Source organism: Macaca mulatta, chromosome 16 (assembly GCF_049350105.2).
Source record: "Macaca mulatta isolate MMU2019108-1 chromosome 16, T2T-MMU8v2.0, whole genome shotgun sequence".
NCBI lineage: Eukaryota > Metazoa > Chordata > Mammalia > Primates > Cercopithecidae > Macaca > Macaca mulatta.
In genome coordinates, this window is record NC_133421.1 from 36,051,361 (window position 1) to 36,061,260 (window position 9,900).

General features: G+C 48.3%; 1 long non-coding RNA gene across 1 annotated transcript; it reads left to right on the top strand.

Moving 5' to 3' along the window:
- Window positions 1–1,986: 1,986 nt before the first annotated feature.
- LOC144335375 (uncharacterized) lies at window positions 1,987–3,536 on the top strand. The gene is made up of 2 exons (XR_013406210.1): window positions 1,987–2,048; window positions 3,090–3,536. It is a non-coding gene; the product is annotated as an uncharacterized LOC144335375 (long non-coding RNA).
- Window positions 3,537–9,900: the final 6,364 nt, after the last annotated feature.

A 9,900-nucleotide genomic window follows, 5' to 3' on the forward strand; every position in this document is an offset into this window, starting at 1 on the left:
TCCTCATCTGTAAAATGGACGCAGTAGTATAATACCTTATAGTGAGGATTAAATGAGCTCATGCATGGAAGTTAGTTACAGCAGTGGTGTCCGGTAAGCATGCAACAGCCCACCAGCACTTGGGCTCCATGAAAGGGGAGTTCTGTTGTTGTCTGTTTTTTGTCTTGTTTTGTTTAGACAGGGTCTTACTCTGTCGCCCAGGCTGGAGTGCAGTGGTGCGATCATGGCTCACTGCAGCCTTGACCTCCCCAGGCTCAAGAGATCCTCCCATCTCAGCCTCCTAAGTAGCTGGTACTACAGGCAAGTGCTGGCTAATTTTTATATTTTTTGTAGAGACGGGGTTTCACCATGTTGAAACCTGACCAGACTATGTCAGGCTGGTCTCAAACTCTTGGTCTCAAGGCATCCACCCACCTCAGCCTCCCAAAGTGTTGGGATTACAGGTGTAAGCCACCGCACCTAGTCTCTGTTGTTATCTTTTCTTCTTTAATTGACAAATAAAATTTTATATATTTATAATATACAACATGATGCTTTGATATATGTATACACTGTGTGTGTCACTGGAATGGCTAAGTCAAATTAATTAACATATGCATTACTCTGCATACGTGTGTGTGTGTGCGGTTGTCTTTGTGTACTACGATGTCTTTAGCACCTAAAACAGTGTCTAGCACCAAGTAAGAACCCAGTGAGTGGAAAGAAGGAAGAAAGGAAGGGAGGGAGGGAGGGAGGGAGGACAAAAGGAAGGGGAAGGAAGAAGGAAGGAAGGGAGGAAGGGAGGAAGGGAGGGAGGGAGGGAAGGAGGACAGAAGGGAGGGGAAGGAAGGGAGGGAGGGAGGGAGGGAGGAAGGGAAAGGAAGGAAGGAAACCTCTTATTACTGCCTCAGCTGATTTTCCTCTAGTACTTAGGCCTGTCAGAGCAGCACTGGCGGACGGTAGGGGAAGATTCCTGAGGGTCTGTTTGCTTGAGGGCTACAGGGCTTCCTGGGAAGCAGTCATCCTGAGGAAAGAGAGTTGAAGAGCATAAGAGCATTTCAAGGACAGGGCAAGGAGAAAAGAGGGATTTGGGGTAGAGCCTCCTCAGTGTTCACAGGAGCACTGTGGAAAGCAGTGGACGATTTCAGGAACATCATCACAGTCGATCAGTGGTAGCTTCAGGACAATCTGGTGGCCTCACACCTGCTTTGGACACTGCTAATTTGGTTGCTTTGGTTATTGGTTTTGCTTTTATTTTTTAATTTTTTATTTACTTATTTAGTTTTTTGAGATGGAGTCTCGCTCTGTCGCCCAGGCTGGAGTGCAGTGGTGCGATCTTGGCTCACTGCAACCTCCACCTCCTGGGTTCAAGTGATTCTCCTGCCTCAGGCTCCTGAATAACTAGACTCATAGGCGCCTGCCACCACGCCCAGCTGGATTTTGGTTTTGTTTTTAAATCAGCATTAGCTGTGAGTGGTTGAGTCCTGGGGAGCATCCCTCAGAAGGCCATGAGACACCTACTGGGCATTCCCAGGAAGAGCTGCAGGAACTGCTGGCACAGAGCCAAAGAAGCCAGTTACTGTGAGGTGAGGGTCTCGCTATGTTGCCCAGGCTGGTCTTGAACTCCGGGCCTCAAGCAATCCTCCCGCCTCTGCCTCCCACAGTGCTGGGATGGCCTCCTTGTCATTCCTAACCATGCCCTGCTCACTCCACCTTAGGACCTTTGCTGTTCCCTCCATCTGGAATCTCTCAGAAGTCGCTAAGACTCACTTCCTCATTTTTTTAGGTTTTATCTCAAATGTCACCTACTCAGTAGGGCCCTCCCCACCCCACCCCATTGAACTCAAACCCTCATACCTCCTGACAGCCTGTCTGCCTTCTCTTGTTTCCTTCCACAGCACATGGTCCGCAGACCCCACCACTCCCTACTGCCTCACAACCAGTCAGATTCATATATTTGCTTTGTTTGCTGGACCCCTGAGCAGGCCGCATTTGCATTTCTTTTCTTTTCTTTTTTCTTTCTTTCCTTCTTTTTTTTTTTCGAGATGGCGTCTTGCTCTGTCTCACAGGCTAGTATGCAGTGGTACAATCTCGGCTCACTGCAACCTCCGCCTCCCGGGTTCAAGCAATTCTCCTGCCTCAGCCTCCTGAGTTGCTGGGATTACAGGCACCTGCCACTACCCCTGGCTAATTTTTGTATTTTTAGTAGAGATGGGGTTTCGCCACGTTGGTCAGGCTGGTCTCCAACTCCTGACCTCATGTCCGCCCACCTTGGCCTCCCAAAGTGCTAGGATTACAGGCTTGAACCACCACGTACAGCCCACCTTTGCATTTCATAAGCGAGACTCAGAGAAGGTGACTCCTGGAGAAATCCCCTTAGCCTCCTCTACCAGGATGGTTTTGGATTCCTCTCCAGCTAGCAGTTGGAACATAGTAGCCCATGTCATCTAAAATCATGAGGTCATCCTCAGGTGCCTTCTCTTTGGTTCTTGACTTGCCCCCTATTCTTCATACTCACCTCCTGAATAATGTCCACATAGTTATAAGATGAAGGGAGGGAGCCAGCTGGGTGTTACCTCCTTAACCTGCCTGGTCAGCACCTGCTTAAGGCCCCTGATCCTGCATCACCTTTTCTGAGAAACCTTCCCTGACTACTTCCCTGCCCTGCCCTGTCCACCAGCCAGCCTGATCTGACCATGTTGCTCCCAGGATGGATGCCTGTCAGGACCCCCTTCCCTCTAGGTTGGACTGATTTGATCTGGGTCGGCTTCCCCCGCCAGACCGTGGGCTTCGTGAGGGCAGGGGCTGTGAGTTACTTCTCTTTGAGTGCCTAGGGCTTGGCTGATGTGGTGCTCAATAAATGAGTTCTGAAAGTGTAAATAAAAGAATGAATGAATTGGCTGGGCATGGTGCCTCACGCCTGTAATCCCAGCACTTAGGGAGGCTGAGGCTGGAGGATCACTTGAGCCCAAGAGTTCAAGACGAGCCTGGATGACATGGTGAAACCCCAACTCTACAAAAAATACATAGATTAGCAGGGAATAGTGGTATGTGCCTGTAATCCTAGCTACTCGGGAGGCTGAGGTGACAGGATCAATTGAGCCCGGGAGGCTGAGGCTTCAGTGAGCGGACATAACACCATTGTACTCCAGTCTGGGCAAGACAGTGAGACCCAATCTCAAAAAACAAAAACAAAAAGAATAAATGAATAAAAGGAGGAAGGATGGAGAGAGAGAAAGAAGGAAGGGACTTGTTAATTAATGTGCTCCTTACCTTCCACACATTTGCCTGGGAAGAGTCCTGTTGCTTTAAATGCCACCCCCAAGGCTGGGAGTGTGTCAACCCCCACAGAAGAGGAACCCTGGGCTGGGGCCAGCCCTACAGAGACTCATCTCCATTCCACCCCTGACCATAGCGTCACACCCAGTTTCTGCTTGTTCTGTTTTTTGTTGTTGTAAATTTTATGATTCAATATACATGCCCCAAATAATCAAAATCAGAAGTTGACAGTTTAATGAATTTTCACTGTGAGCAGATCCACGTAAGCAGCACCCAAATTAAGAAAGAGAATGCAAACAGCTCCTGCCCTGTGCTGCCTTCAGCCACTACGCTTCCCAAGGCTGACCCTTCTTCTAACCCTAGCAGCATTAATTTTCATGCTTTGTATTTTATTTTATTGTATTAATTTAATTTTATTTTATTTTATATTACATTTTATTTTATTATTTTATTTTATTTTGGGACAGAGTCTTGCTCCATTGCCCAGGCTGGAGTGTAGTGGTGCTATCTTGGCTCACTGCAACCTCTGCCTCCCAGGTCTAAGCGATTCTTCTGCCTCGTCCTCCAGAGTGGCTAGGACTAACAGGCACACACCACCGTGCCTGGCTAATTTTTGTATTTTTAGTAGGGATGGAGTTTCACCATGGTGGCCAGTCTGGTCTCGAACTCCTGGCCTCAAGTGATCCACCTGCCTTGGCTTCCCAAAGTGCTGAGATTACAGGCGTGAGCCACTGTGCCCGGCCTACTTTATTTTATTTTGTGAGATAACGTCTTGCTCCATCACCCAGGCTGGAGTGCACAGCTCTAAAAACAAAAACAATAAGAGCTATAGGACAAAAGTCAAGAACCAGAGAAGCTGGTTTTCCGGAATGTACGAGAAACAGAGCTGGAGCAGACTGCCAAGCTGGAGTGCACAGTTCACTGCAGCCTCAACCTCCTGGGCTCAAGCGATCCTCCCAGTTCAGACTACAGGCATGTGCCACCAGGCCTGGTTGATTTTTTTGTCTTTTTGCAGAGACGGAGTCTAATTGTTTCCTAGGCTGATCTTGAACTCTTGGGCTCAAGCAATCCACACGACTTGGCCTCCCAAAATGCTGGGATTACAGGTGTGAGCCACGGTGCCTGGCTGTATTTTATATAATTGTAACATTGCAATATATATTCTTTTGAGTCTAACTTCTTCTGGTTAATGCTGTGTATGTGAGATTTATTCTCACTGTGGTTTATTCATTCTCATTGCTGTATACTGTATTCCACGGTATAAGTAAGCCACAATTTATTTATTCATTCTGCTGCTGATGGACGTTTAAGTCATTTCCAGTTGTTGGCTATTAAGCATATTGCTTCTGTGACCATTCTCGTACCTGTCTTGGGGAACATATGTGTGTATTCATGCTGGGTATGTACCTAGATGTGGACTGCTGGGTCAGAGGCAAGTTTCTGCTCAACTTAGCAGAAAGTTGCCATTTTCCAAAGTGACTGGAACAATTGTCGCTTCCACTGGCTGCATATGAGAGTTACAGTTGCTTGTCGTACTCATCAATATTTGGCCATACCTGTTTTTCCTTTGTTTGCTTTATTTTTTGTGTTTTGTTTTTTGGCCGGCTATTCTGGTGGGTGGATTGTTCCATTTTTGACCACATGCTTCTTCCCCCTGGCAGTCTGCTCCAGCTCTGTTTCTGGTACATTCTGGAAAACCAGCTTCTCTGGTTCTTGACTCTTGTCCTATAGCTCTTTTTGTTTTTGCTTTTAGAGGTGGGGCCTCACTCTGTTGCCCAGGTTGGTGCAGTGGCATGATCATAGTTCCCTTCAGCCCTGACCTCCTAGGCTCAAGTGATCCTCTTGCCTCAGCCGTCTGAGCAGCTGGGACCACAGGCAAGCACCACCACTTCTGGCAAATTTATTTTTATTTTTATTTTTTTAGAGATGAGGTCTTGCTATGTTGCCCAGGCTAGTCTCGAACTCCCTGGCTCAACCGATCCTCCAGCCTCAGCCTCCTGAGTAGCTGGGATTACAGGCATGAACCACCATGCCCAGTGCCTTGCAGTCTTGCTCTAGGGTTTGTCTCCACCCCTGCAGACCTGAGACCGCCCTCTCAGCTGCGCTCAAGAACTCCCTTCCATGAGGGGCATTCCGGCCTCAGGTGGCAGCTCCTACAGGATATGGACCCCTGAGGATAAGGATAGGGAAGAGGAGGAGGGCGTCAGGAGCTGTCTCCAAAGCCTGCGCAGGCCCTTCCCACAATCTCTTCTTACTCATTTAGCCACTTTGTGGGCCCTCATCTTATTATAATCAAAACATTGGGTAGGCATAAAGAATAACTAAATATATGTGCTAAAACTATTAAACTCTTAGAAGAAAAGAGAGGAGAAAATCTTCAGTAGCTTAGGTTTGCAAGTCATTTCTTAGCTATGACATCCAAAGCATAAGCAACCAAAGAAACATTTGATAAATTGGACTTCATCAAAATTTAAAACTTTCATGCTTCAAAGGACACTGTGAAAAGAGTTAAAAGGCAACCCACAGAATGGGAGAAAATATTTGCGCATCATAAATCTGATAAGGGACTTGTATTTAGAATACCGAAAGAACACTTGGAACTTACGTGTTAGTGTGAAAGTAACTGCGGTTTTGCCATTAAAAGTTTGCCATTACTTTTAACAGCAAAACCGCAATTACTTTTGCACTAATCTAATAATGTGATCAAAGCCACCAGAAGCTGGAAGAGGACTATGGCCCTGCTGACACTTGGGTTTCAGGCTTGTAGCCTCCAGACCTGTGGGAGAATAAATGTCTTTTGTTTCAAGCCACGAAGTTTGTAGCAATGGCAGCCCTAGGAAATGAATGCAGGAAATTACACTGATGTAGCAAAACGTTTGAAAGCCTGTTTCCCTAAGTACCTGTGTGTGTCCCTGTCCTTGCATGTGTGGTGGCTGCCGCCTCCCCCTCACTCCCAACTTCCACCATTCGAATAACCTCATCTACCTTTCAGCACTTTCCATAGAAACCCAGCCTGCCAGGCATGGTGGCTCACACCTGTAATCCCAGCACTTTGGGAGGCCAAGGCAGGAGGATCGTTTGAGTCCAGGAGTTTGAGACCAGCCTGGGCATCATAGTGAGGCTGTCTCTACAAAATATTTGAAAAGTAGCTGGGCCTGGTGGTGCATGCCTGTAGTCCCAGCTACTTGGCAGGGGGATCACTTGGGCCCAGGAGTTGGAGGCTGCAGTGAGCTGTGATCGTGCCACTGCACTCCAGCCTGGGTGACAGAGCAAGACCCCATCTCTGAAAAGAAGAAAAAGAAAAAGAAACCCAGCCAGCACTCCAGCAGTTCTCCCGCCCACCGCCCACCGCCCACTATAAAGTCCAAGGGTTGGGTGGGCCTACACAACGTTCCTTAGCTATGGAAAGAGGAGAATGGGAATGCCCATCTCGCTCTTCCCTGTGGAAATCTTTCTCAGGGCATGGCTGCACAGTCCTCCCAACTGCCCTTGACTCTTCCCCCTCCCTCTTTCCCAACATCCATGCCATTACTGTTCTGCCTTCCAGACAACCCTGGAATCAACCCATTTCCCTCCATCCTGCTGCCTTTCCTTGGGCTCTGGCCACACCCCTGGTGTGCTGCCCAATGTTCCTTCACTCTTCAACCCAGGAACTCTCCAGCAGTGTGAGTCTGAGCATGAACCCCTGCCATGCCCCTTCAGCACCTCCCCTTCACTCTAAGGCTGAAGTCCCAGCTCCCAATAGGGGTCCCCCCTGCGTTCTGCCAGCCTCTTCAGTGCACACCGTCTGGGTCCCTCAAACCACACTGACCTCCGTTCCTCAAACTTCTTGCCTTTGCACAGGCTGTTTTCTCTTCCTCCAACACTTTCCCACCCATCCCCATCACCCAGTGAACTCTTCCTTGGCCCTCAGTCCCCAGCAGACGCTTCCTCAGGGAAGCCCCGTGTGACCCTCTAAGTCAGGGTTAGCTGATCCTGCTCTGCCCCCATTATTTAATTTTATTTTTATTTATTTATTTTTTAGACAGAGTCTCACTTTGTTGCCCAGGCTGGAGTGCAGTGGCGAGAACATGGCTCACTGCCGCCTTGATCTCCTGGGCTCAATTGATCCTCCCCCTTCAGCCTACCAAGTAGCTGGGACCACAGGCTCGGGCCACCATGCCCAGCGCTAATTTTTGTATTTTTTGTAGAGATGGAGTTTTGCCATGTCGCCCAGGCTGGTCTCGAACTCCTGAGCTCAAGTGATCTCCCTGCCTCAGATCTTCTGCCTCCCAAAGTTTTGGGATTACAGGTGTGAGCCACCACTTCTGGCTCCATTATTTAATTAATGAGGGAAGCCATAGTGAGATTATTGACTCACTGTCCAAATTTTAGGAGAAGGGTAATATGCCACAAGAACAGATGACACGATTAATTTTGCTGGAATATACTATTAACTACATTTATTAAGAAACTTAAAAGCTTTAGGAGCATTTAAACATGATATTCATTTATTCTACAAACATTTGAGCATCTACTGTGGGTCAGTGACTAGGAACACCCATGTGAATAAGACTGCGCCTGTCCTCAAAAAGGTCATAGTCTGATGATCTCATTCTGTTGAATCATACAGTGACCCACTGAAGTATTATTGATTTGTACTGATTAGGACATTTTTGTTTCAAGTAACACAGGACTCCTCAAACAGGCTTTAACAAAAAAGGGAATAGATTGGTTTATGTGACTGAAACGTCGAGGGGCTAGGTCTGGCTTCAGGCATGGCGGGTTTCTGGATTTGATAGTGTCTCCCGGACCATGCCGCCCTGTCTCTTGGTTCTTTCCTCCTTGAGCTGGCACCATGTTGTCACCCCAACAGCCCTGGGTTCTCTTCTCATGGTGGCCAGGTAGCTGTAGGTTTATATCCCCAGAGCCCCAAGGCCAGTGGGAAAGTGAAAATCTCTTTTGCAGCAGCTTCTGCAGGACCCCAGCCATCCAGCCTGATGACCAGGTCAGGTCCCTGGTTTGTCCCTGAGTCAATTACTGTAGCCAGAAGAAAGCAATGTTCCCAGTGGTTTGAGGAACACACCAAAGGCTTTATGTCCTGAATGTGGTATGGGCCCTGCCTGAGAGCTGGGGAGGGGCGCAGCCCAAAGTGAAAACCTATGGGCATTGCTGTAAGAGGGGTGAGTGGAGACCAGGGAGGCAGAGGACAAATGTTGACCACTCTCCCTTCTTTAGAGGCAGGGACATGAGGCACAGAGAGAGGGAGAGTGACAACCTCAAGCCAAACTGCTGGTGCGCAGCAGAGCTAAGACTCGAACCCCGCTCTGCTGACTCCAAGTAGCACTTTCCACACAGCTGCTCTGCCCAGGGAGAGGTCTCAGACACAGGAAGGACCCTGGAGTGCCTACTCAGAGGCCTTCCTTTTATTTGTTATTTTTAAATTTTATTTATTTATTTTTCTGTTGAGACAGAGTCTCTCTCTGTCACCTAGGCTGGAGTGCAGTGGTACAATCTCGACTTACTGCAACCTCTGCCTCCCAGGTTCAAGTGATTTTCCTGCCTCAGCCTCCCCAGTAGCTGAGATTTCAGGTGCCCACCACCATGCCTGGCTAATTTTTGTATTTTTAGTAGAGACGGGGTTTCCCCATGTTGGCCAGGCTGGTCTCAAACTCCTGGCTTCAAGTAATCCATATGCCTCAGCCTTCCAAAGCGCTGGGGTTATAAGCATGAGCCACAGTGCCTGGCAGAAGCCTTTGTTTTAAATAATGAGACGGTGGAGGCTGTCCTCACAAACTGGGCTTTAGTCAGTGGCTCTGAGAAAGGAAAGAGCTATACTCTTTGCCATGGGAGTCTTCTATCTTTTCTTTGAAGAAAAATTCCTCTCCTTCCCAGTCATTCCAGCTCTTGCCAAGGATCCTTAGAGCTCCAGACAGAGTTGCTGCTTGACAGATGAGGTCAGTTCAGTGGCAGCTGAGATCCAGACTGTCTTACAGAGCAATATTGTGACCTGCCCAGGGTTCATTACAAATTGTTAGCACAGGCCTCCCCATTCTGGGCTCCTTCATCTGCCCATACCGCCTTCCCTCCTGTGGGCTGGAAGGCAGACAGAGCATCCAGGAAAAGCACAAGACAGTCTGGTGACCAAGAAAAAGCCAGGTTTCTGTCTGGGGCTCTGTCGCTGACCTGGGGCAGTCAGGCCTTCTCCCTGAAGGCTTGGGCTCTGAGTCTTGTCGGCTCTGCCCTGCCCTCCATCACACCCTAAGCATAAACTTTCTATTCCCCATACATGACCATTACTGTCTATTCCCCATACATAACCATTTCTGTTCAGCTGCTTCCTCTTGCTGAATTAGTTTCTTTTCCATTTCTTTTTTCTTTTTATTTTTTTTTTGGTGTTGTTGAGGCAGGGTCTCACTCTGTTGCCCAGGCTAAATGGCAGTGGCACAGTCATGGCTCATTGCAGCCTTGACCTCCTGGGCTCAAGCCATCCTCCCACCTCAGCCTCCAGAGCAGCTGGGACTACAGGTACTTGCCACTATGCCTGGCTAATTTTTGTATTTTTTGTAGATGGGGTTTCGCTATATTGCCCAGACTGGTCTTGAATTCCTAGACTCAAGCAATCCTCTCGCCTTGGCCTCCACCACCATGCCCAGTCTCTGA